Source organism: Phascolarctos cinereus, unplaced genomic scaffold (genome assembly GCF_003287225.1).
Source record: "Phascolarctos cinereus isolate Bilbo 61053 unplaced genomic scaffold, phaCin_HiC Scaffold_8;HRSCAF=390, whole genome shotgun sequence".
NCBI classification, from domain to species: domain Eukaryota; kingdom Metazoa; phylum Chordata; class Mammalia; order Diprotodontia; family Phascolarctidae; genus Phascolarctos; species Phascolarctos cinereus.
In genome coordinates, this window is record NW_027556291.1 from 67,208,809 (window position 1) to 67,236,787 (window position 27,979).

General features: G+C 38.4%; 1 long non-coding RNA gene and 1 pseudogene across 19 annotated transcripts in view; both read right to left on the minus strand.

Moving 5' to 3' along the window:
- LOC110203312 (uncharacterized) overlaps nt 1-8,033 on the minus strand; it is a 128,244-nt gene extending 120,211 nt beyond the window's left edge. For 4 of the 19 annotated variants that reach the window (XR_002322932.2, XR_002322933.2, XR_013483582.1 and 1 more), the window contains exon 1: nt 2,257-6,935. This is a non-coding gene — a long non-coding RNA (uncharacterized LOC110203312). The other 15 variants (XR_002322924.2, XR_002322926.2, XR_013483579.1 and 12 more) reach the window with 11 other exon arrangements.
- Nucleotides 8,034-26,047: 18,014 nt separating this feature from the next.
- Nucleotides 26,048-26,923, minus strand: LOC110203310 (nucleophosmin pseudogene; annotated as a pseudogene).
- Nucleotides 26,924-27,979: the final 1,056 nt, after the last annotated feature.

Here is a 27,979-nt window from a genome sequence, read left to right on the forward strand (position 1 = left end):
CAAACAGCCCTCCATCCAAGCTCTGATATTCTGTGTTCTCAGGACCCCCCTAACTCTAAACACTAGATATTGAGGGCCCTCTCTGCTTTTCTAGTCTGTGGTTTGAGCCCCACTGTACCTCTGACATCCTCCATAATTCTGGTATCCTTTTGTGAAAAGGCCTACTGGGCCTACCAAGCTATGAGAGTCATGTTCTAAGGTCCCACCAGCTCTGACATTCTAGGTTTTCAGACATTCATCATTTCCCACTGAATGAGTTTTAGGGTCCCTTCTACCTCTAATATCTCCTCTTCTCAAGATCCTTTCAGCTCAGATAGTCTTGATTCTAAGAGGGCTCCAGACTCAGACCTTTTATGTTCTAAGTGCCCTCCCAGGTCAGATATTCTGGCTTCTAGGGCCACTGACAATTCTGACATTCAGCTGTAACATTCACCCTTCAAAAAGGTTTCCCTTTTGAATCCTGAATACTTAACACTTTATTTCCTTCAATAAATTCAACCAATTCATTCCCAATAACAATGGTATCAATAACAGTCTTACCTGATCAAGGCCATACAAGGAATTACTTTTTTTTTTTTGGTAGCCAGATAAGGCACCATATTATTATTGTTCTTCTTTGTGTCTGTGGTTCAGGACCTGACTTTTAATTCAGAGCCTCAAACTGTGCTGACATAAATTATGCTGAAATACATGTTGCATCTCATATCATAAATATGCTTTGTTATTCCTTTTTCTCTAAACTAACCAGTCATTCCCAATAATTTAGCCCACTGAACCAATAAAATCCACTGCACTCCAACCTTCTGAGATTGGGTGTTCTAAGTCCCCTCTCAGCATTCCCCTCCCAGCACTGAGATTCTCCTTTCTAGCGCTATTCCCCCTATTCCCAGGCCTGACATTCTATGTTCTAAGGTCTCATGGGCTCTGATAGTTTGGGTTCTTGGACTCTGACCATGACTCTGACTTACTGTTTTAAAAGATCCCTCCAAACTGGGATATTCCAGGTATCTAGGGCTCCATCCACTTCAGGCCTTCTGGATGCTAAGATGCCTCCCACCTTGTACATTCCATGTTCTAAGTCTACTCTCAGGTTTGGTATCCTGGCTTCTGTGTCTACTTTCAGTTCTGACATTCAATGTGCAGCCTAACCTGCCATCTGTGAAATTCTGTTGGCTAAAGCTGTCTCCTACCTCCAAAGTTCTACTTCAAAAGACAATCCCTACCCCACCCCCACTCGCAACCTCAAAGTATTTTGGACTATGGCCCAATCTCACTCTGACTTTCTAGGACTATTTTTCTTTTCCTTTATTTATTTTCATTTTACGACATTGCATATGTTTATAATGATGTTAAAGTACAAATGGTGTCCTTTGAAGTCTTGTGTACTTAACACTTTATATTTTTCAGTACAATTAATTCACGTCCTGAGTCACACAGCAAGTAAGTGTCTGAGACCAGATTTGAACTTAAGTCTTCCTGATTCCAGGTCAAGCACGCCATGCACTGCATCACATAACATTAATATCCAATAGCAATCTTACCTGATCCGTGCTTAGAATTTTTTTTTTTGGCATCCAGATATGGCATTATATGCTCACCTTTCCATTTTGGCACTGTAGTTCAGGACCTGACTTTTAATTCAGAGCATCAAAATTATGCAGAAATATATTATATCAAAATAAATGTTCTCTCTCATACTATAAATATATATAATTATTTTCTTTTAAAAATTTATCTGTCCCTTCCAATACATTGGCCCTCTGAACACATTAAAAAAACCCTTCTTCCCAGTCTTTCCAGCTCCGACAATCTGTTTTAAGGGCCCTCTCCATTGACATTCTGTGATTCTTAGGTCACTCCCATGTCTGAAATTCACTATTCTAAGTTATATTCAAACTTTAGTATATTGTCTTGAAAGGCACTTCCAAGTCAGACATTTCATATTCTAAAGAACCTTATATAGCCCTGTACCTTCTGTGATATATTTTAAGGTTCTTTTCTCTTTTTAATTTATTCATTTTTACTTATTACATTGCATATGCTTTGCAATACAGTGATTTAAAAGCACAAATGGTGTCCTTTTTAAGTCTTATATATTTAACACTTTATATTTTTCAAAAAAATATAACCAAATCATGTCCTGGGTCACACAGCAAGTAAGTGTCTAAGGCCAAATTTGAACTCAGGTCTTCCTGATTCCAGGTCCAACATTCTATGCATTGCATCATACAATATTAATATCCATAGCAATCTTACCTGATCCGTGCTTATATTTTTTTTTTTTGCAGAACACGCATTGTTCACCCTTCCACTGTGGTGATGTTCAGGACCTGACTTTTAATTCAGAGCATCAAAATTGTACAGAAGTAAATTATATTGAAATACATGTTGTATCTCATAGCATAAATATACATTGTAACTGTTTTTTTTAATTTACCTGATCCACTCAATACCTTTGCCCACTATCCTTCCCAATATGTTGGCCCACTGAGTAGATTTAAAAAAAAAAAAAAAGCTTCTTCCTAGCTATGATATTGTACACTGGAAGGCCCTTCCCAGATCTGATAATCTGTGTTTTAAAGGCCCTCCCCACCCTGACATTCTGTGATTCTTAGATTACTCCTACCTCTGAAATTCACTAAACTATAGCCAGCCTCCAGTATATTCTCTTGAAAGCCATGTCTTCAAGTCAGACGTTGCATGTTCTAAAGAATCTCCTAGCCCTGTGGTCTTAAGCCTCTCCTCACTCCTCTGATATTCTAGGTTGTTGGGTTTTTTTACTTTTAATTTACATACTCATTTTAATTTTTATTAAATTACATATGTCTTAGCAATACAGTTATTTAAAATCCTGTGTGCTTAAAATTTTAGAAACAGCTACAGCAGTCTTTCCTGGCGAAGTCACCTCATAGAATTATATTTTTGTATGGTTTTGGGTTTGTTGGGTACCTCTGCCCTTTGAATATGTGGTTCAGAACATGTTTTAATCTGTGTTGATCTAAATTATATTGAAATAAGTATTTCATCTCATACCAAATATATCATTTAATATTGTCATTCCTAAAACCTTGCCTCACTGTACACATTTTTTAAAAAAACCCTCTTCCACCTATGAGATTTCCTGTTCTTAGCACCTTTTCCACTCTGACAATCTATTTTCTAAGGGCCCTCCCAGCTCTAACATTCTATGATTTCAACCTTCTGTGTTTGAAGGCTTCTCACAGTTCTGCTAACACTTTTTCTAAGATTCTCCAACCTCTGACATTCTGAGTTCTCAGGCTTTCACTATCTCCTGCTTTATTAGTTTTAGAGTCTCTCCTACTTCTGATATTCCCTGTTCTCAAGATCCTTTCAGTTGAAGTGTCCTTGATTCTAAGATGCCTCCAGGTTGAGACATTTTATGTTCTAAGAGTACAGTTAGGTCTGATATTCTGACTTCCATGGTCATTCACATTTCTGACACTCAGTACTTTCCCAGCTGTGAAATTTTGTATTCTAAGCTCTCTTCCATTATTTTCTACGTGACCCTTCAAAAAGCACATTATAGGGCAGAAATTCCTTGCTCTAAGAACCTCCCTGAGCTAATACAGCATGCTCTGAGACTCTGCCCAGCTTGGATCTATCAGGGTTTTTACCCTTGTCATTTATTTATTTATTTTGATTTTATCACACTGCACATGTATTTTAGCACTATAATGATTTCAAAGCATGTGTACCTTTTGAAACTTATTATACTTTATTTCCTTCAATAAATTCAACCAATTCATTCCCCAAAACACTGTTATCAGTGGCAGTCTTGCCTAATCAAGGCCATACAGGGAATTACTGGTAGCCAGATAAGGCACTGAATTTATTACTGTTCTTCAGGACCTGACTTTTAATTCAGAACATCAAAACTATGCTGACATAAATTATGTTGAAATATATGTTGCATCTCACCCAATAAATATGCTGTTATTCTTTTTCTAAATTAACCAGTCACTTCCAATAATTACTCAACTAAGCTAATAAAAACCATTGAACCCCAGCTTATGATATTGTGTGTTCTTATTGCCCTCCGAGAATGGAGAATTTCCTCTCAAGGACTATTCCCAGGCCTGACAGCCTCAGCCCAGGCATTCTGCATGCTAAGATACCTCTCAATTACAGGACGAACATGTATGTTCCATGTTCTAAGTCCCCTCCCAGGTCTGATATTTTGGCTTCTGTGTCCACTCCCAAATTTGACATTCAGTGTGCAGCCTGCCCCCCCAACTCTGAGATTCTGTATTCTAAGCCTTCTCCCATTGCCATTATTTTACTCTGAAAGGCACCTTCCAGCCTAGACATTTTATGTTCAAAAGCCCCACCCAGCTCTTACCTGAGGTTTTTTCTTTTCTTTTTATGACACTGCAGATTTTTCTTAACAATCCAGCGCAAATGATGACCTTTTTCAACATTAACACTTCATATTTTCAATAAACATAACCAATTTATTATCAATAACATTTATCTCATTAGTGTCAGAGAAAGCACTAAACTTTTACCTTTCTCCTTTATTAATATAGTTCAAGACTTTTAATTCTGAACATCAAAACTGTGCTGGTATAACTTTAATTGAAATAAATTTTGCATATCATAACATATACTTTACTATTTTAAAGTAACCTATCACTTTCAATATCTTGCTAAGCAAGATTATGATATTGTGTATCCTAAGGCCCTTCTGACTTATGACATATCATGTTCTGAGGGCTTTTAAAGCTCTGATATTGCATGGTTGAAATACACCCTTAGTTCTGACATTCTGTGGTCTAAGTCTCAATCCTATACAAGGTCAAGACCCACAGTTTAAAAAGCACTGAAGGGGTCAAGAATAGAAAAAGTTTAAGAAGCCATGGTCTAAAGGCTTCTTACATCTGATACCATTTATTCGAAGGCCTGCTTCTGATATTCTCTATTCTAAGGTCCCACTGGCTCTGTCTTCTTAGTTATGATCTCCTACTTTCTGAGTTTTAAGGTCCTTCCTATCTCTAATATTCCTTGTTCTCAAGATCCTTTTCAGATCAGGCACTCTAGAAGCTAAAATACCTCTCAGCTCAGACATTTTATGTTCTAAGAGCCCAGCTGACTCTGATATTCTGGCTTCTAAGTTCACTCCCAATCTTAACATTTAGAACCCTGACTGCCTTCTCAGCTCTGAAATTCTGTATTCCAAGTTCTCTTCAAGCTCTAGCATTCATTGCTCAAAAAGCACCTTCCAGCTGAGACATTCCATATTCTAGGGACTTGTCTGAGGTCCTACCCAGCTTTAATATGCTAGGACGTTTATATTTTTTAATCTATTTTTATTTTATGACACTGCATATTTTTCTTAGTAATACCTTCAAATTGCTAAGAGCACAAATATTTCTTTTAAACCTCATATACTTAACACTTCCCCCCAATAAATGCAAATTAATTGTCAATTAAGTATGTATTAAGTCTTACCTGATCAGGACTGTGCAAATAATTACCTTTTTTTTTTTTTGGTAGCAATATATGACATTGTATTTTCACCTTTCCTCTTTGGCTGTGTGGTTCTGGAACAGAGTTTTAATTCAGAGCATCACTCCTGTGCTAATACAAATTATATTGAAATAATTGTTTCATATCAAAGAACCTTTTTAAAAAGTTAATGTGTGAATCCCAATACCTTGTCCAACTCAGCACATTAAAAAAAAAACAAAAAACCAACCCAGCTATGAGATCACGTGTTCTAAGGCCCCACCCTGCTCTAACTTCCCAGGGTCCCCCCCCTTTCAATTTTTTATTCATTTTTATTTTATCAAAAAGCTCATGTGTCTTAACATTACAGTAACTTGAAATCACAAATAGTATCCCTTCTAAATCCTATTTAACACCTTATTTTTTCAAAAATGTTCCCCATTCACTACCAATTATAATGAGTGACAATCTTACCGCATTAAGGCTGTCCTAGAGATACATTTTTGTTTTTATATAGCCAAATATGGCATTGTATTTAATTAAAGCACCACTTCTGTGCTGATATAAACATATTAAAATGAATCTTGCATATCGAAGCATAAACATATTTTGTCATTAATCATTAAATTAACCTGTCCTTCTCAATACTTTGGCCTACTGAGCACACTAAAAAAGAAACAACCCAGAACCCTTTCCAAGGTGTAAAGGGAGGCACAGCTTCACTTCTCCCACCCACCCACAATTGAAGGATGCTTTACCTCAAAGATGACAAAGGTGACTCTGGGCTCTGATTGGCCCACGTCTTGGCCTCGCCTTCCCCACCCTCTTCCACCTTTGCAGCAAACATAAGAGATAGACCAAGGACTCAGAGGCCCCCACGACCTGATTGGTCCTGATTCTCTGACGTAACCTTCTCCGCCCCCTTTTCTATCTTCGCTGCCAAAGGCGAGGACAAAGCTGTCTCTGAAATTTGATTGGCCCCGGATTCTCTGACGCACTTTCTTTCCCCTCCCTCCTTCCCTCTTCGCAGCCAATAATGGATAAGGCCGCCGACTCAGCCCCTCCCATGTTCTAATTGGCCCTGGATTCTCTGACGTGAACTCCCCTCCCCTTTTTTCACCTTCGCAGCAAACGCTGGAACGTCCAGAACGAGGCTGCCTCTGGGATCTCATTGGCCCCGGGTTTTCTGACGCACTCTTTCCCCTCCCCCTCTTCCACCTTCCGCAGAGGCCGAGGACAAAGCTGCCTCTGGAACTTGATTCGCCCCGGATTATCTGACGCACTTTCTTTCCCCACCCTCCTTCCATATTCGCAGCCAATAGTCGATAGGCTGAGGACTCGGCCCCTCCCATGATCTGACAGGCCCTAGATTCTCTGACAAATTCCCCTCCCCCTTTTCCACCTTCTCAGCAAACACTAGCAAGGCCTAGAAAAAAAGCTGCCTCTAGGACTTGACAGGCCCCGGATTCTATGATGCATTTTCTTTCCTTCACCCTCCCTCACCCCCACCCTCCATCCACCCCCATCCTCACTCCACCCCCACCTGTCCTGCCACCCTCCCCACCATCCTTCCACCTCCACAATGAACACTAAATAGGCCTAGAATAAGGCTGCCTCTGGGACTTACCAGGCCCCCGATCCTATGAAGCACTTCCCTTCCTTTCCCCCCCTTCCATCTTCGCGGCCAACACCGGCCCTGTCTAGGACAAAACTGACAGCTCCGGATCCTATGACGCACTTTCCTTCCCTTCCCCCCCCTTCCATCTCCGCGGCCAACACCGGCCCTGTCTAGGACAAAACTGACAGCTCCGGATCCTATGACGCACTTTCCTTCCCTTCCCCCCTTCCATCTCCGCGGCCAACACCGGCCCTGTCTAGGACAAAATTAAGAGCTCCGGATCCTTTGACGCACTTTCCTTCCCTTGCCCCCCTTCCATCTCCGCGGCCAACACCGGCCCTGTCTAGGACAAAACTGACAGCTCCGGATCCTATGACGCATTTTCTTTCTCTCACCACCACCCCCCTCCACCTCCGCAATGAACACCAAATAGGCCTAGAATAAAGATGCATATGACGCACTTTCCTTTCCTTGCTCTTCTTCCCCCTCCGAGGCCAACACTACCTAGACCTAGGATAAAGTTGCCTCTGGGACCTGAATGGCTTCCAGCTTCCCTGTCAAAGCTGACTTTACCTACCCACTTTCCAATTTCACAGCAATCAGGCCGTAGACAAAAGCTGCCTCTTGTACCTGACTGATGCAGAACAGTGGCGCAAGTCCCTTCCCCATCCACCTTCCACCTTGTACCTGACTGATGCAGAACAGTGGCGCAAGTCCCTTCCCCATCCACCTTCCACCTTACCAGCCAACATGGGATAGACCGAGGACAAAGCTGCCTCTGGTACCTGGTTGGCCCTGGATTCTCTGCCGCACTTCATTTCTCCCCCCTCCCTCCCCCTTCCACCTTCATGGGATAGGTCGAGGACAAAGCTGCCTCCGGGACCTCATAGAGGTACATCAGAGGAGATGCCTCCTACCCCATCCACCTTCACCACAAACACTGAGGCAGAGGACAAAGTTTGAGACCTGATTGGCGCAGTCACTGCCGCAGTTTCCTGCCCACCCACCTTAGCAACAAACATGGGATAGGCCGAGGACAAAGCTGCGTCTGAGACTTGATTGGCGCAGTCAGTGCTGTAGTTTCCTACCCACCCACCTTCTACCTTAGTAACAAACATGGGATAGGCCGAGGACGGAGCTGCGGTCTGAGACCTGATTGGCGCAGTCAGTGCTGCAGTTTCCTGCCCACCCACCTTAGCAACAAACATGGGATAGGCCGAGGACAAAGCTGCGTCTGAGACCTCATTGGTGCAGGCAGTGCTGCAGTTTCCTGCCCACCCACCTTAGCAACAAATACGGGCTAGACTGAGGACAAAGCTGCGTCTGAGACCTGCTTGGCCTTGAATTTTCTGACGAACTTCCTTTCCGCCATCATAGCCAACATGGCTGCCTCTGGAATCCGATTGCCTTCAACTTCCATTCCCCACTCCCACGCCAACCTCGGATAGGCTAGGACAAAGCTACCCCCTTGGCAGCTGATTGTTCATCCCCTTCCCCCTTCCCTGAAGTAGTCTCCTGGTCACCTAGGGGCTTGAAAATTTCCAGCCCCCTAGACACTTGAGACCCCAGCACTAGATTGGTTTCTGACTCAGTTGCCTTGCTGCCTCTGTTGTTTTCTTGGGAGAGAGGGAGGAGAGGCAAAAGGAAACTGTGTCCAGGGAAGCTACACCCCTTGGCCTTCTTGCATGTTCTTGTGTTAGGGCAAAGTAAGTTCAGTGTTCACTGGTCCAATGGAGTCATTGCTGCCTTAACAACTGATTTCTCTAGCCTGGGGAACTCTTTGAGACTCCACTTTTATAATTTATAATCATTTGAGATAATTTGAAGCCCCAAACCTGAACTAATTAACCACAAAAAGCATTCCAACATAGTAGATGTGCTTTTTCCTTATTCTCTGAGTGAACTAAGAATCCTGTGTCAACGAGCATTCTTCTGTTTATGACCACTAAGGCACCTTAGACCTGGACATTACCTTGAATAATGGGAATTTTCTTATCTTGGTATTTTGTGGACATATGCTATGTTATGTCATGCTAATGGTAAAGGAAACACAGATATCCTGGATCTATAATTTACACTTTGACATTCTCCTATCTTGCTGTATTTACAACCTATTCAATTAAGAAAATTCCTTTCTCATGCTATGGTTAAACATACGTGGAGACCACAAATCTGAGTAACACACATCCTGAGTCAGGGTTTAAATGTCCTCCTAAAATTGCTTGATTCAGTCAGAGCTAAAGCTCTGGCTCCACAAACACATGCTAACTTAAGGGAATAAACAATATGAATTTACTTATCACCTAGCTTGTTGCCTCTTTAACCAACTTTCAAGTCCACATAATCGACTTAAGTTACTGGAGTTTCCAGCCAGGAATTCAATTTGTCTTCTTTTAAGTAGCTACAGGAGAGTTGTTTGCACTTTTAAAGATGAATTCCCATTGCAGCAAGCTCCTCAATCTGCAGGGGAGAGGGGGACTCAGTCAATAAACATTTATTAAGCACTTACTATATGCCAGACTCTGCTATGTGCTGAGGATATAAATGTGACTAAAGCAGTTCCAGCCCTCAAGGAGCTTACAACCTAATGGAGGAAAACCACGTACAAAAGAAAAATGAAAAGAGTAGCAGAGGTGGGAGTGGAGAAGAAAGTACCCTGCAAAGGGTGGTGAAATCCAGTCCAAAGAGTGCAAACTGGGGTGGAATGAAGAGATGACTGTCCCGGGAGTCTTCTACATGGAGTCATTGAGAGGATACTTTTGCTCTACCTTCCAGCCTTCCAATCAGAAAGGCAGAAGGTACTGAGGATACTGATGAGGTGTTAATACCAAAGTTGATGCAATCTTACAGAATGATGAGTTTCCTGGTAAGGTTTCCTGGGGACACAGTAGAGTCCAGTCCAAGGAGTGCATGCTGATAGAAAATGAAGAGATGAAAGGGATGAAGTTTTAAAAGAAATGGGTTTGATAATTGGGATTTGTGAGGTTCTGCCCCCCACAGCCCAGCATACTCAATGACCATTCAATCTCAAGGGCAATTAGATCTGGATAAAGCCCCACCATAATGGTTTCAGACTTTAGCTATGGGTGTCCCCAGCAACAACCATGCAGGTGTGAGCTGACCAATTGGTGACATTTGAGCAGGAAGTTGGGACTGATGTTATGTGGAACAGACACTCTGGGAATAGAGGGAGGAGTCACATAGTCCTACATTCTGCTGGTGGGCAGAAGGTAACAAGCATTTACTGAGTACCTAATATATATCAGACACTGTACTAGGTGCTTACAAATATGATTTCATTTGAACCTGACAACAACCTTATGAGGCAGATGTTATGATGATCCCCATTTTACTAAGGTTAAGTGACTTACCCATGGTAACAAAGCTAATAGTGTCTGAGGTAGTATTTGAACTCAGGTCTTCCTGACTTCAGGTCTAGTTCTCAATCCACAAAGAGTTGGTGACTGTTCCAGAGACTGAGGCCTCTAGTTGAGACCCTCCTGAAATTCTGCTCTTTCTACTGGCCCAATGGACCCTCACCTATAAGGACTTGGCTCCTAGAGAACACCATTTTGCCTCGTTAATCTATGGTTCCATCTGTTACAAAAGAAAAATATGCAGTTGGACTTCAACTTCCACTAATCCAGTGACAAGGTATGGTAGGACCAGTGATTTCCCTGGCAATTTCCTTCAGCTCCAGGTTTCCTGATGTAGTTTCCTCCCCTCACACAACCTGATTAGTCCCAGCATTCCTCATGGAACTTCTTGGTTAAGAGGCATAAAAAATCCCAGCTGCATGTGTTTTGGGCCTCTGGGACTTGGTGGGTGCCCAAGACAATAAGAATCATCATATTCTGATGACCTGCTGATCTGAGTGTGGGAGGCCTCCTCTCCCAAAGCTGTATTGTATCCTTTGTATATCCATTGTATCCTTCCTATCTTTGCTTTGTTTGGGCAAAGTAAACTTCCTCTGATAAATTTTCAATGATTTACCAGTGCCTCATTTCATCCTCAAGTTGGGATTGAATGAAGTATGTACTGACATTAGAGACATGCCTACAATATGGGAAATAGCCTAAGGGCCTTCAGTTGAACAGTCTGTGATTTTCGGGACAGTACTGTTTCTGACATTAAGGATTCTAAGGGCTGTCTTACCTCTGAATTCTCCTCTCTATGGCTGCTCCCAGTCTTGACATTCTATGTGCTAAGGTCCTAGGGGCCTAGCAATTTGGATTCTCAATCTTTAAAATTCTCCCACTTTCTGAGTCATAAGGTCCCTGCCACATCTGATATTCCAAGTTCTAGGACCCCATGAAGCTTGGCCACCTTGTGCTCTAAATGCTTTATGTCAGTTTTGATATAGTTTCATATTCTGCTCCAAGTTTTGACATTCAGAGACTGAACTGCCCTCTAAGCTCTAAAATTCTGTATTCTAAGCCTTTTTCCAATGCCAACATTCTCCCTAAAAAGTCACCACCAAGCTCTGACATTCTGTCTTCTAAGGAACAACGCTGCTGTAATTTCTCAGGGTTCTGTGTCTTTCATTCCAGTAACTTAAAAATCATGAATGGTGACCCCTTTAATTTCTATGTACTTATGTTATTTTAAAAAATACTCAGTATTCATTATCATTAATATTAATAGCAATAGCAGTGTTACACAATGAAGGAACTGGGTGGAATTACATTATTTTCTGTGTATATGTATTTTTTAAGCCAAATAAAGCATAATACTTTCACCTTTCCTATTTAGCTATGTAATTCAGAACCTGAGTTTTAATCAAAGCATATTTAGTGTACTGATATAAATTATACTGAAATAAATGCTTTATCTCATGCCAAAAATCACATTTTATTGTTGTTTTTTTAAAATAAAACTGTTCTTCCCAATATTTTGAATCATGAACATTTAAAAAAAAAGTTTTCCAAACTATGATATTGAGTGTTCTAGGGCCTCTCTTAGCTCTGAAGATTTATGCTCTTATAGTCTGACATGATGTAGTTTAAAGCACATCCTTAGTTCTTCCAATCTGTGTTCTAATGCCCAACCTTGCTCTATTTTGACAGGCATTTTTTTTTCCTTATCACTTTTTTTTTCCTCTGCTTTTCTTTTATAATATCACATTGGTGTCATTAATTTAAAAAAAATGAATAGCACAAGAAATAGTGTTCCTTTTAATTACTGGGCACTTGATATGTGTTTTTTTTTTTAAATGTTCCACATTCATTATCAATACAAAATTTTGAAAGGAGGTCTTAACTGATGAAGGAATTGGGAAGAAATATATTGCTTTCTTGTTTTGTTTTGATTTTTTGGTAGCAAGATTATGTGCACAGTACTCACACCTTTTGTTTTACACTGTGATTCAGGAGGTGAGTTTTAATTCAAGCATTACTACTGTGTTAATATAACTGAAATAAAAGTTTTATCTCAAATCAAATTCCTACTGTTAATGCTTCTCAAATTAAAGTGCCCATAGACTTATTTTGGCTCATTGAGCACATAACAAAACTCCTTTGTTTTACAGACCATTCAAATTCAGGAAATCTATGTTCTAAGAGCTCTAGTAGGTATCATGTTTTGAATAGGCTACTCCTCGTTATGACAATCTGTGTCATAGGGCTCTCCTCTCTGATATGCCTTCTTCTAAATGTGCTATCTCTCTCATTCTCTTCTCCCTGGCTACTCCCAGGCCTGATGTGTTAAAATCCCATTGGTTCTGACAATTTCCATTTCAAGGTCTTAAGCACTGTTTAATTTAGCAATAATAAAGTCCCGACCAACATATTTCAGGCTCTATGTCCCAATCAAGCTGAGTATTCTTCGATTGAAAATTTCATACAAGCTCAAATATTGTATGTTTTGAGTTTCCTCCCAGGTCTGACTTCTATGTTCAAGACAAGTTTTGACATTCATAGCCAGTACTTACCTCCAAGATAGGAAATTCTGTATTCTAAACTTTCTTCCAACTCCAACATTCTTCCCTGAAAGTGACCTAGAAACCAATATATTTTATGCCCTAAGGTTTCACCCAGCTGTGACATATCAGTAGTAATTTGTTTTATTTATTTAGAATCCATTACAATGCAAATGTGTTTTATCAATAAAATGATTTTAAATCCTATGTACTTAACAGCTTTTCTTAAAAGAAAACAGCATATTAATTGTCATTAACTGTAATATAAATAGCAGATTTTATGAATGAATGAACTTCATGGAATTGCTTGTTTTCAGTGTATGTGGAATTGGTTTTGGTTTTTCTTTTTTTGTTTGTTTGTTTATTTTGTAAGCTACTCAAAAAATAAACAATACTTTCACCATAAACTTTTGGCTCTATGGTTGAGGATATGAGGATTAAAAAAAACATTATCATGGGGCTAATATGAATTAAATTGGAATAAATCATTAATTTCACATTTTTATTCTAGTGTTTTTTTTTAATTTAACTAAAACTTTCCAACATTTGGGCCTATGAAGAATATATATATACATATATATATATATATATGTACATAAATATATATAAATATATAAATATGTATGTATATAAATATATATGAATATAAATATATATATATATATATATGAAGACGCCTCCTATTTATGATATTTTGCATTCTAAGGAATCTTCAGAGATGATGATTTATCTTCTCAAAGCCCTAGCAGCTCCCATTGCCATTGAGGACATTCCTATTTTTGACATTTTCTGTTGAAAGGCAGCTCCTCTCTCTGACATCCCTTCATCTAAATATTCTCCTACCTCTCTCATTCTCTCCTCCATGGCTACTCCCAGGCCTGACATGCTGTGTGGTCAAATCCCACTGCTTCTGACCATTTCCATCATCAGCCCAAGAACATCACCCATTCCCTCTGTTCTAGTCTCTCCCAACACTGACATTCCAAATTATATAGCATCATCCAGTTTAGGAATTTGGATTTGAAATTTCCTTCAAGCACAGACATTCTAGGTTCTAAGTGTTCTCCCTGATTTTATATTCTGGCTTTTCCATCCAATCCAAGTTTTGATATTCATAGCCCTGACCTCCCTCCTAGCTAGGAAATACTGTATTCTAAATTCTCTGAGATCTCCAAAATTCTTCCCCTTAAAATCATCTTGAAGCTCAGACACACCAGGTTCTAAGGACATCTCCAGACCTGGCCACAAGCACCACGGACCTAGAAGGGTTCTTTTCTTCCTTTAACTTTTTCAATTCTATTGATTTCAGTACACATCACTTGTGCTTGATCATTATACTAATTTAAAAGCACAAATCATGTTCCTTTTGGGTCCAACGACTTTGAACCTTTCCTATTTGTCTGGGTGTTTGGAAAACTGGGTTTTCACTCATGTGCTGATATAAATTATTAATCTCATATCAAAATATACTTTTTTCTTGTTTTTTTTTTAAATTACCTGGGCCTTCTCTGTAATTTGAGCCACTGAGCACATAACTAAGAAACCTCCTTCCCAACCACAATATTTTGTGTTCCAGACCTGAAGATTTACCATCTCATGGCACACCCACCTTTGACATTCTCTGCCTTCAAGGCCCCTCTGACTTCTGACATTCTGTGTTCTAAGTGCTCTCCTACCTCTGAGAATCTCCACGCTGTGGTTCCTCCCATTCTTAGCCTTCTCTGTTCTTGGGTTCCACAGGCTCTGGAATTTCCTTTTCTCAGGCTCTGGACATTTCTCACTTGCTGTCTTAAGGTCCCTCCCAATGCTGTTAGGGCAGGTTCTAGTGCTCCATCTTGGTTTAGAAATTCCACACAACTCAAACAATCCCTGTTCTAAGTGACCTCCCCATTCTGATATTCTGACTTCTATGTACATTCCAAGTTCTTACATCCAGAAGCCTTACTGTCCTACCAGCTCCACAATGTGATATTTTAGTTTCTTTTCCACCTCAAAGCTTCTGGGGCATCTCAAAGCCCAGACAGTCAATGTTCTAAGGAACCTCCAAGTCTTGACATTTTATGTTCTAAGGCCTCATCCTACTATGACTGAACAATACACATGTGCTTAACCAATATGATAATTTCAAAGCACAAGTGGTATTCCTTTAAAATCAGTGTACATAACTTATTTTTTTCTAAAAACACAATATTCATTATGATTACAGTAATATGAAGAGCAGTCTTTATCAATGCAGAAACTGCATGAAAATACATTGTTTTTGGTGTGAATTGGGGGGGAGGGTGTGGTTGACAGCCAAAAAATAAATAAATAGTTCATTTGGCATACTCTATAGGCTGTGTGGTTGAGGATGTGAGGTTTTTTTTTTTTTTTAAGAATCACCAGTGGGCTAATCTATATAAAATTAGGATAAATGATTGGTATCCTAAGAAAAATCTACTTTCTTCTTATTTTTTTTTAAAATTACCTAGAATTGGCCAATATTTTGACCCATTAAGCACATATATGAAAATAAGTCATTGCCATTTACAGTATCTTCAATTCTAAGCCCCCTCCCAGAGCTGTGAATTTATGTTGTCAGAGCCCTCCCAGCATCACCTATGATAGATGTTAGGACACTCCAACTACTGATCTTTTGTGTTCTAAAAGACCTCTTCACCCCAATATCATTTCTTTTGAATGTTCTCCTCCTTCTCTCATTTCCTTCTCCATGGCTATTCCTAGGCCTGACATTCTATATACTAAAATTCCACTGCTTCTCACAATTCTCAGCCTCAAAAAATCTCTGTTCTAGTTACTCCCTACACTGACATTCCAGCTTCAATACTCTCATACAGCTCAAGATTTTGGATTAGAAATTTCCATCAAGCTCAGACCGTTTGAAATGCCCTCCCTGATTTGATATTATGACTTCACTTTCCATTTTGATTTGGGCCATTCAGAGGTAGGACTTATCTCCTAGTTAAGAAATGTTGTACAGTATTCTAAGTTTTTGTCCATTTCCAGCATTCTCTCTTGAAAGGTACCTGGAAGTACTCCATAGCATTCAAGGTTCTAAGGACTTTCCCAACCCTGACAGTTTTTATTCCAAGGCTACACCCTGCTGTGGTCTAAAAGGATTTTGTCCCCAAAATTTTAATTTATTTGGATATTACTACACTGCACTCTTGCTGATGTAATGATTTCAAAGTATATGTGTGTCCTTTTCCTCAGTACTGAATACCTTATTTATGGGGCAGCTAGATGGTATCGTGGATAGAGCACTGGCCTTGGAGTCAGGAGGACCTGAGCTCAAATCTGGTCTCAGACACTCGACATTTACTAGCTGTGTGACCCTGGGCAAGTCACTTAACCCCAATTGCCTCACAAAGAAAAAAAAACTGAATACCTTATTTATTTGTGAAAAAGACTCTATAGTGATTATCATAAATGTAATAACAATAGCAGTCTTTACCAAAGAAAGAATTGCATGGAATTGCATTTGTTTGTGTGTAAGTTTTTGTTTTTCGAAGGTTTTTTGGCTAGCCATTAAATAGAGAGAACTTTCACCATATCCTTTTGGCAGTATGATTGAGGATATGAGAGGGTTGTGTGTGTGTGTATGTGTGTGTGTGTGTGTGTGTTTTAATATCATGACTGGGCTATTATAAATTAAATTGGAATAAATTTTTAATCTCATGAAAAAAATACTTTTTTTGTTTTTAAATTTAATTAGAACTAGCCAATATTTTGGTCTACTAAGAATATGTGTCAAAATAAAATCTTCCCTTTTATGATATTTTCCATCTCCAGAGGAGATGATTTATCTTCTCAGAGCCTTACCAGAAATCCCATGCCATGGTATTGAAGACATTCCTATTTCTGATATTCTGAGTTCTAAGGAGTTTCCTCACTCTGATATCCTGTCTTCTAAGGGCTCTCTTAATTCTCTCATTCTCTTCTCTGTGGCTACTCCTAGGCTTGACATCCTGGGTGCTAAAATTCTCCTGCTTCTGACAATTTCCATTCTCAGTCCAAGAACATCTCCCACTCTCTGTTCTAATCCTTCCCAACACTAACATTACAGCTTCTATGGCCTCATTGAGCTCCAGATTCTGGATTAGAAATTTCTTCCACACTCAGACATTCTTTGTTCTAAATGTCCTCCCATATCTAATATACTGGCTTCACTTTCCATTCAAAATTGGGACATTCAGAGGTGGGTCTTATCTCCTAGTTAGGAAATTATGAATTCAAAAGTTCTCAGTCACCTCCAACATTCTCCCCAGAAAGATATATGGAAACATTCCGTAACATTGAATGTTGTATAGAGCTTCTCAGCCCTAACATTTCGTTCTAAGGCTACACTGAGCTATGATCTATAACTTTTTTTTCCCCTTCAGTTTTTCAGTTTATCTGAATATCATTACCATGCTCCCACATGTCTTCTTGATATAATGTTTTTGAAGTATAAGTGGTGTCCTTTTGAAATCCTCTGTGGGGAAAAACTTGGATTTTTGCTAAAAAGTCTCTATATTGATTATTATTAACAGTAATAACAAAAGTAGTCTTTACATGGAATTGCACTGAATTCCATGAGAAGGTTTTTTGTGGGGATTATTTGAGCAAGGCAAAAAATACTACTTTCATCTTACCTTATTTATTTATTTATTTATTTATTTTAGGCAATTGGGGTTAAGTGACTTGCCCAGGGTCACACAGCTAGTAAGTGTCAAGTGTTTGGTCTGAGGTCAGATTTGAACTCAGGTCCTCCTGACTTCAGGGCCCGTGTGCCACCTTACTTTTTTGACTGTGTGGTTGAAAAGGTGAGATTTTTTTTTTAAAGCATCACTACTGAATAATATAATTAAAGTTGAGTAATAATATAAAGGTGAGGAAACTAAGGCAAATAGAGTAAATGATTGATCTCATATAAAAAAAATCTAATTTCTTCTTTTTAAATTAAGCCAATATTTTGGTTTACCAAGAATATATATGTGTGTGTGTGTGTGTGTGTGTGTGTGTGTGTGTGTGTGTGTATCCTTGCTCTTTTCATATTTTCTTTTCTAAGGATCCTTCCAGAGCTAAGAATTTATGTTCTCAGAGCCCTCCCAGTTATGGCATATGGAAGTTTTAGGACACTTCAGGCTTGACCTTTTCTGTTCTAAGAGCTCTTCTGGCTCTGATATCCTTTCTTGTGAATATTCTTCAACCTCTCTCCTTCTCTTCTCCATGGCTACTCCCAAGCTGGACATTCTGTGGGCTAAAATTCTATTGCTGCTGATCATTTCCATTCTCAGCCTCTAAAGATCTCCCACTCTTTCCTTTCTAATCCCTAGTTTCTGATATTTCAGATTCTACTGCCTCCGTCAACTCAGAATTCTGGATTTGAAATTCCCTTCAAGCTCAGAAATACAAGGTTCGAAGTGCCAACCCCGATTTGAAATTCTGGCTTCACTTTCCATTTCAATTCAGGACATTCAGAGGAGGGACTTACATCTTAACTAGGACATTCTGTATTCTAACCTCTCAACCACCATCAGTATTCCACCTTGAAAGATACTGGGAAGTACTCCATAACATTGAAAATTCTAAGAACTTTCCTAGTTCTGACATATTTATTTTGCTATGGCCTAGAAGTTTTTATTTTTTATTTGTTTGGATTTTATAATGCACATGTCTTGCCCTAATAATGATTTTAAATACGTTACATCTCTTTGAAATCCTTTGTATGACACATCTTACTTATTTTCTAATTTGATTATCAAGAATAGTAGTAATAATAATAGCAATCTTTACCTCAAAAGGAACTGCATGGAATTTTTTTTTTTGATGTGTAGGTGTTTTCAGGTTTTTTTTTTCTTTTGACTAGGAAAAAAATGGACAGTATGTTTACTATACCCTTTTGGCTATGTGATTGAAGGTCAGCTTTTTTTTTCTTTTTAAAGCATCACCACTGGGCTAATACATATTTTTATTGTCGTTGAGTCATTTTCAGTTGTGTCTGACTCTTTGTGACCCTATTTGGGTTTTTTTGGTAAAGACACTGAAGCAGTTTGCCATTTCCTTCTCCAGCTCATTTTACAGATGAAGAAACTAAGGCAAATAGAGTTAAATGACTTGCACAGGGTCACACAGCTAGTAAGTGTCTGAGGCCACTTTTGTACTCAGGGAGATGAGTCTCCCTGACTCCAGGTCAGGCACTGCAGTGCCATATAGCTCTTCTAATATGTATTAAATTGGAATAAATTATTAATGTCATATGAAAAACCTACAATCTTGTTTTTTACATTAGCTAGAATTGGCCAATATTTGGCCCAATAACAATATATATTAATGAAAATCTTTGTCATTTATCACATTTTCCATTCTAAGGCTCCTTCTAGAGCAAAAGATTTATGTTCTCACAACACTTAACAGTTAACATGTATGGTGGTTTTTAGGAGACTTTAAGATCGGGCCTTTTGTGTTATAGGGTCTCTTCTTGCTCTGATATCCCTTCTAAGGGCTCTCCTATTTCTCTCATTCTATTTTCCATGGCCACTCAAAAAGCTCACATTCAGTGTGCTAAAATCCCACTGCTTCTGACAATTTCCATTCTCAGCCCATCAACATCTCCCATTTTCTCTTTTCTAGTCCCTCCCAACACTGATATTCTAGCTTCTACAGCCTCATCCAGCTTGGATTCTGGATTGGAAATTTCCTTTAAGCTCAGATATTTTAGGTTCTAAGTGCCTTCCCTAATCTAATATTCTGGCTTCATTTTCTATTCCAAATCGAGACATTTAGAGTTGAGACTTACCTCCTAACTAGACCTTTCTATATTCTATGCTCTCCAACTTTCTGCCTTGGTAGTTGGAATTACTCCTTAACATTCAATCTTTTAAAGACCTTCCCAGGTCTAACAATTCTGGTTCTGAGGCCATACCTTCTTAAGATTTATAAGGATTTGTTTTTCACTTTTGTATTGATTGATTATTACAATGTATATAGGTCTTATAGGTATCATGATTTAGGAAAAAAATTATATCCATTATAACTCTTTGATAAATAACAACTAGGTCTTGGGGGGTCAAAATACTCTATATTCATTATCATTAATAATAATATCAATAGCAGACTTAACCAAAGGCAGAATTGCATGGAATTGCATTTGCCTTGGTGTGCAGGCATTTTTATTTATCTTTTTAGATAGTCAAAACATAGACAATATAGTCACTAAACCTTTTTAGCTATAATGGAGGATTTGTTTTTGTTGTTTAACACCACCACTGAGCTAATATATCATCATTTGGAATAAATGATTAATTTCATATGAAAAATATACTTTCCTTTCATTTTTAAAATCAACTAGAACTGGCCAATATTTTGCTCACTAAGAAGATATACATGAAAATAAATCCTTGCCATTTATGAAATTTTTCAGTCTAAGGCTCGTTCCTAAGCTGATGATTTATACTATCAGAGCCCTCTCAGCTAACACATATGGTGGTTTTGAGAACACTCCCCATTCTGACCTTTTGTCTTCCATAGCTTCTCCTGTAAGTGTTGTGCATTTTAAATCCTCTGTACAGAACAACTGTTTTACTTGCTAAGAAGCCTTTATATTGATTATCCTTAATAGCAAAAATAATAGCAATCTTTCCTACAGAAGAAACTTCATGGATTTGCATTTTAATCAAGGGAAGGTTTTTAGTTATGGGTGATTATTTTGGTAGCCAAAAAAAAAAATTACTTTCACCATACCCTTTTCGCTGTGTGGGTGAGGATGTGAGCTTTTTTTGAACATATTACCACTAGGCTAATCTATAATAAATTGCAATAAATTATTAAAAAAAAAAGTTTACTTTCTTCTTTTTTTTTAAATTAACTAGAACTGCCCAATATTTTTGACCACTAAGAGTATGTATTTAAATAAATCCTTGCCATTTATGTTATTTTCCATTATAAGGCTCCTATCAAAGCTGATGATTTATGTTCTCAGAAACCCTCTACTATCACATATGGTGACTTTGAGGACAATGCATGTTCTGACCATTTGTATTCTAAGAGCTCTCCTTGCTCCTTCTTCTGAGAGCTCATATCTTTCTCTGTCATTCTCTTTTTCATGCCTACTCCCAGGCCTGACATCCTGTGTACTAAAATTCTACTGTTTCTGGCAATTTCTGTTCTCTGCCTCTGAATTTATCCCTCTTTCTCTGTTCTAAAATCTTTCCTATTCTGATATTGGAGGGCTTTTCCCCCAGTTTGTTTGTTTGTTTTGGCTAACCAAAAAAACAGATATATCTTTGAAGCTCTGAGGTTGAGAACGTAAGAATTTTTAAAAAAATTATCACCACTGCACTAATATACATTAATTTGGAATAAAACATTAATGCCATACCAAAACAAATCTACTTTCTTCTTGTTTTATTAAATTACTAGAACTAGCCAATACTTTCGGCAACTAAATATATATGAATGTCCTTGCCATTTATGAGATCTTCCATTCTAAGGTCCCTTCCAGAGAAGATAATTTATGTTCTCAGAGCTCTCCTAGCTATCACATTGGGTAGTTCTGAGGACATTACACATTCTGACTTTTTGTATTTTAAGGGATCTCTTTGTTCTGATGTCCCTCATTCTAAAGCTCTCCTTCCTTTCTCATTCTCTTCTCCATGGCTATTCCCAAGCCTGACATTTTATGAGCTAAAATTCTCATAATTTCCATATTCAGTCCCTGAACATCTCCTACTCTTTCTGTTCTAATCCCTCCCAACACTGACATTCCTGCTTTTATAACTTCATCTCACTGGATTCTGGATTTGAAATTTCCTTCAAGCTTAGACAGTCTAGTGCCCTCCCTGTTTTAATATTCTTGCTTCACTTTCTACTCCAAATTGGAACATTTACAGGGGTGACTTACCTCTTAGCTAGGACATTCTGTATTCAAAAATCTCAGCCACCTCCAATTTCCCCCCTTTGAATGATAACCAGAATGTCAGACATTCAGTGTTCTAAGGACCTTCCAAGATATTAAATTTTTGGTTTTAAGACCATACTCTCCTATGATATCATAAATTTTTTTTTCTTTCAGCTTTTGGATTATTGTTACAATGCACATTTATGTGTTACTGATAAAATGATTCCAAAACATGTCTTCTCCAAGTCATCTCTAAGTAACACCTTGTTTTTGTGGACAAAAATACTCTATATTGATAATTATTAATAGCAATAATAATAGCAGTCTTTACCAAAGAAGGAACTGCATGGAATTGCATTTGTTTTGGTGTGTAGGTTTTTGGATTTGTGAGGTTTGTTTTTTTTTCAGGCTAGCAAAAATATAGACAGTACTTTCACCATATCTTTTTGGCTCTTTGGTTGAGGATGTGGGATTTTTTTTTAAACCATCACTGCTGGGAACAAATTATTAAATCTCATACCAAAAAAACAACTTTTCTTCCTGTTTTTTAATATTAACTAGCACATATTAATATTTTAGCCTGCTAAGAATAAATTGCCATTCATAAGATTTTAGATTCTAAGGTCCCTTCCAGTGCTGATGATGCTCTCAACAGCGCTCCCAGGTACCAAATCTGGTGGATTTCAGAGCACTTCAAGATCTGACCTTTCGTGTTTCAAAGGATATTGACATCTCTTCTTCCACATGTTCTCCTAACCCTCTCATTGCCCTCTTCATGGCTATTCTCAGGCCTGACATTCTGTGTGCTAAAACTCACTGCCTCAGAATATCTCCAACTCTCTGTTCTAGTCACTCATAATTGTGGTGTTGTAGCTTCTAACCTCTCATCCATCTCAGGATTCTAGATTAGAAATTTCCTTCAAGCTCAGACATTCTAGGTTCTAAGTGCCTTCTCCCCATCTGATATTCTGGCTTCACTTTCCACTCACGTTTGAGATATTCAGAGCTATGACTTAAATCCTAGCTAGGAAATTCTGTATTCTAAACTCTCAGTCACCTCCAACTTTCCCCCTTGAATGGTACCTGAAAGCCCAGACATTCAATGTTCTAAGGACAATCTAAGACATGTCATTTTTGTGTCTAAAGAAATACCCTCCTAAGAACTATAAGGTTTGTGGTGTTGCTTTTTTTTTTTTGGGGGGGGGGATGATCAGATTATCATTACAATGCACATATTTCTTACTGATATGTCAATTTTAAAACATAAATCTTCTCAAGTCCTCTTTACATAACAACTTATTTTTGTGGCTAAAAATACTCTATATTACTTATCAATAACAGTAATATTAACAGAACTCTTTAGCAAGGAAGGAGCTGCACAGGATTGCATTATTCCTGTGTGAAGTTTTTAAAAATTTTTTTCTGGGTTTTTTGGCTGGCCAAAAAATTGGCATTACTTTTACCATATTTTTTGGCAATGTGGTTGAAGATGCGAGATTTTTATTTTTTGTTAAGGCCTCGAATTATCAAAGTCACATAAAAATCAATTTTCTTCTTTATTCATTTACGTAGAACCAGCCAATATTTTAGCGCACTAATAATATATGTATTTATTTTACCTTTGCCACTTATATTTTACCTTCTAAGGCCCATCCAGAGTGGATGATTTGTGTTCTCAGAGCCCTCCCAGCTATGACACACAAAAGTTTTTAGAACACTCCAACAGGATTAGACCTTTTGTGTTCTAAGGGGTCTGTCCCTCTGATGCCTCTTCTAAGTATTCTCCTACCTTTCAAATTCTCTTCTGCATGGCTACTCTAAACTCTGATATTCTGTGTGCTAAAATTCCACTTTCTGAAAATTTCCATTCCCAGCCTCTGAACTTCACCTCTCTCTTATTTAGTCCCTCACAGTTTTGACTTTATAGTTTCTACAATGTCTTACAGTTTAGGATTCTAGATTTGAAATTTCCTTTAAACTCATACATTTTATTTTCTAAGTGTCTTCCCCTATCTGATAGTCAGGCTTCACTTCCCATTCCAAAATGGAACTTTCAGATGTGGGATTTACCTCAGAGATAAGAAATTCTATGTTGTAAGCTCTTGGCCACATCCATGGTTCCCCCCTTGTCATATTTGTGATATTTTTGATTCTAAGGCCTCTTTCAGTGAAGCACATGATTTATGTTCTCAGATCACCACCTCACTCCTTCCCCCAATATGGAGCTAAAGAAACTCTACTGTGATTTATAATATTTTTCTTTAAATTTTTTTTTCTTTTTAGCATTAGACTATCATGGACTTCCTAGCTGTGACACTTTTGGTTCTAAGACCACATCCTCCTATAATTTTTAATTTTATATATATTTTTTTACTTTGTATTGATTGTATTATTATAATTCTAATGTACATGGGTCTTACAGATATACTGATTTTTGAAACATGTGTTGTGTCCCTTTTAATTCTTCTTTATGTAACACCTTATTTAGTGGCCCCAAAGACTCTATATTCTTTATTATTAATTGTAATATTAATAGCAGTCTGTTCCAAAGAAGGAAATACATGGAATTGCATTTCTTTCTGAGTGCCAATATTTTAGGGTTTGGGGATTTTTATGTAGCAAGCCAAAAATAGTACTTCCACCATACTTTTTTGGCTATGTGGTTGAAGGTGTGATATTTTTAAAAAACGCACCACCACCAGTCTAATCTATAACTAATTGTAATAAATTGTTAACCTCATAGGAAAAATCTACTTTCTTCTTAGTTTTTAAAAATTAATTAGAACTGGGGCAGCTAGGTGGTGCAATGGATAGAGCACCGGCCCTTAAGTCAGGAGGACCTGAGTTCAAATCTGGCCTCAGACCAAACACTTGACACTAGCCGTGTGACCCTGGGCAAGTCACTTAACCCCAACTGCCTTAAGAAAATTAATTAGAACTGGCAAATATTTTTGGCCACTAAGATGCAGTTTTAAATAAATCATTACCATTTCTGGTATTTTCTATTATGAGCTCCTTCCAAGGTTGGTGATCTATGTTCTCAGAGCCCTTTTTAGGCCACTTCAAGTTCTAACCTTTTGTGTTCTAAGGTCTCTCTCTGCTCTGACAGCCCTACTTCTAAATTGCTGTTATAGCTCTTTCACTTTCTTCTCCATGGCTACTTCCCGGCCTGACATTGTGTGCTAAAATTCCACTTCTTCTGATCATTTTCATTCTCAGCCTCTGAATTTCTTCTTTTTCTCAGTTTTTTTTACTTTATTAAAATACTGAATTTATTTCACATGTATACTTTGTCTCTGCACCATTTCCATTTGTCTGACTGATGGTGTGTGGGCCCAAGCCCAGACCTTTGCCCCTTGCCCTAAAAAGAATCTGGCTCCCATTTGTCTAAGAGGCCCCAGAAAGCCCTTAAACTTTTCTTACTCTGGTTTCAAAAGGTTCCTTATGGACTCCCCTTATCTCCCTTTGAAAGCCCTAGCCCTACCTTTTGATCTTATTCAGATGCCTTTTAAACTTCTTCCTTCCAGTTCCTCTCATTATCTATTCCCATTGTCTATTCAATCTCTTAGACATTCCATTGGGAATTCTCACCTAGACCCTTTTCCCAGCCCCTTCCCTGGTCACCCAAAGTTACTATAGTGTGTATAAGATCTATCCTGGCCCCCATTTAAACGCTGAGACTTCCTCATGCCCAAAAGGCTGAGACTTTCTCATGCCCACTCATCCCTATGGGCATTACTAATGTTCAGATTCCTTAAGCGTCTGGCCTGTATGGTTTATCTCCAATAAACTTTTTCTCTGGCTGAAAGATGATTTGGGTTGAATTCATTCAGACAGGGCCCACGTGTTGTGATCTCAGGGGTCCCAGCACCCCTAAACCTGTAGACCTCATCATGACCACCACTACTACTATGCCCTATCATAACATTCCATACACACTTAAATGAAGGAAAGGGTGGAGTTCCATCTATGAAAACTAAACAGGCACTTTGGATAACACATTCTTGCAAAGTAATCTGGAGGACATTTATCCAACTTGGTAGGGAAAGTTGTCACTCTGCATTATAAAAAGGAAAGCCAGATATCAACTATTACAGAAATAAGACAAAAAGTTTCAACTGTTACAGAAATAAGACAGAAAAATTTTATGAAACTGTTCAACTTATTTTCTTAAAGAGATTTCCTCCACAGCCAGAGATCTTGAATAGCCTCCTGATCAGATGTCTGGGAGCAATTCTTTACATAGTTGATGAATTTGCCTTCCACTTTTGGGAGGGAACCACCCTTTTCAAAGCTTGCCTGCATTTTTGTTTTAATATCCTCTAGAGAAGTGGGTCCTTTGGGAGTCCTGGGAGTCTTGTCCTGCTTTTTGAAGGATTCTTGCCATTTTGATTTTGGTGTGGACAGTTCTGAATCTTTTCCATTATGGTTTGATTTTTGTGCATTTTTTGCTGCAGTATCACAAACAGATTTCTTCATTGCAGGGGTCTTTTCTTCAGTTTCCTCATCTTCAAAGTCATCATCATCATCATCATCATCTTCATCTTCTTCAGATAGTTTTACCTTTTTCTGTGGAACCTTGCTACCAACTCCAGGAGCAGATCGTTTGCCAGATATATTTAAGAGTTTCATATCATTTTCCTCTTTGTCATCTGATTCTGCATCTTCCTCCAGTGCTACTAGGTGCTGGCCACTCATGTGTACAGGTCCCGAACCACATTTCAACCATAAAACCACTGGTGGTATAATCTCAAAGCCATCTAGAGAAATTGTAGGGTACATGGACATTTTCAAAGATGCCAATGTTACTTTGATTGGATTGCCTTCATAGTTCAGTGCCTCTGCTTCAACAATATGCAATTCATCCTTTGCACCAGCTCCTAAACTCACAGTCCTCAATGACAACTGGTGCTAATTTTCATCACTGTCTACCTTAAAATGATACTCTTTTTGTCAACCTTTAATTCACAACCGAAGAGGAAATTCTGGGGCCAGAGGGTGCTCATATCCATTTCCATTGAGTCCTCCATTTGAGCAGCAATACTGAGGACAGCAGAGCAGTGGGGAGAAGAGAGTAGTGAGGTGGAAGAACAGAATGGCTCTGGCTCCTGAGGGGCTCTGCTCAGGATGGAATCACACTGAGAACTTCTCAGTTCTAAAGACCCTCCTCAATCTGATATTGAGGTTGTAAGGCCTCTTCCATTTCAGGATTCTGGATTTAATATTTACACTAAACTTAAAAATTCTCTCTTCTAAATGTTCTTCCAGATCTTACCTGCCTTCTCTGTCCAATGCCAAGTTTTGACATTCAGAGCTGCAACTTCCATCCTACCTAGTAAAGTCTATATTCTGTGTTCTCTGTGGCCTCCAATAATCTTCCCCAAAAATTGTCTTGAAGGCCAGACATGTTGTGTTCTAAGAACACTTCTAAAACTGTAGTTCTAGTTTCTAAAGCCAAAACATCCTCAGATATGCAAAGGTTCATGTTTACATTTAACTTTTTGAATATTATTGATTTAAGTACACTTGGCTTCTGCCTTATCATTAACATGACTTCAAAGCACACATCCTCTTCCTTTTAATTCCAAAGACTTAACACCTACTCCCCCACCCCACTCCACAAAATACTCCACTATCATTATCATTAAGAGGGATATTAACACCTGTCTTACAGATGAAGGGACTGCAGGCTGCTACAACTTTTTCATTTCTTTCATGGATTGCATTGTTTTGGTGTGCCTTTGGGGTTTTGTTGGTATGGAAAAAAAATAAACAGTACTTTCATCATATCTTTTTGGCTCTGTGGTTACAGATGTGAGATTTTTTTAAAGCATCAATAGTTGGCTAAGCTATATTAAATTGGAATAAATTATTAATCTCATGAAAAATCTATATTCTTTTTAAAAAATTACCTAGAACTGGTCAATATTTTGATCCTCTAAGAATATGTATTAAAATAAATCCTATCCATTTATGATATTTTCCATTCTAAGGACCCTGCCAAAGCTGAGGATTTATGTTGTCAAGAGAATTTCCAACCATCCCCTGCAGTCATTTTTAGGACACTCCATCATCTGACATTTTGTGTTCTAAGAGA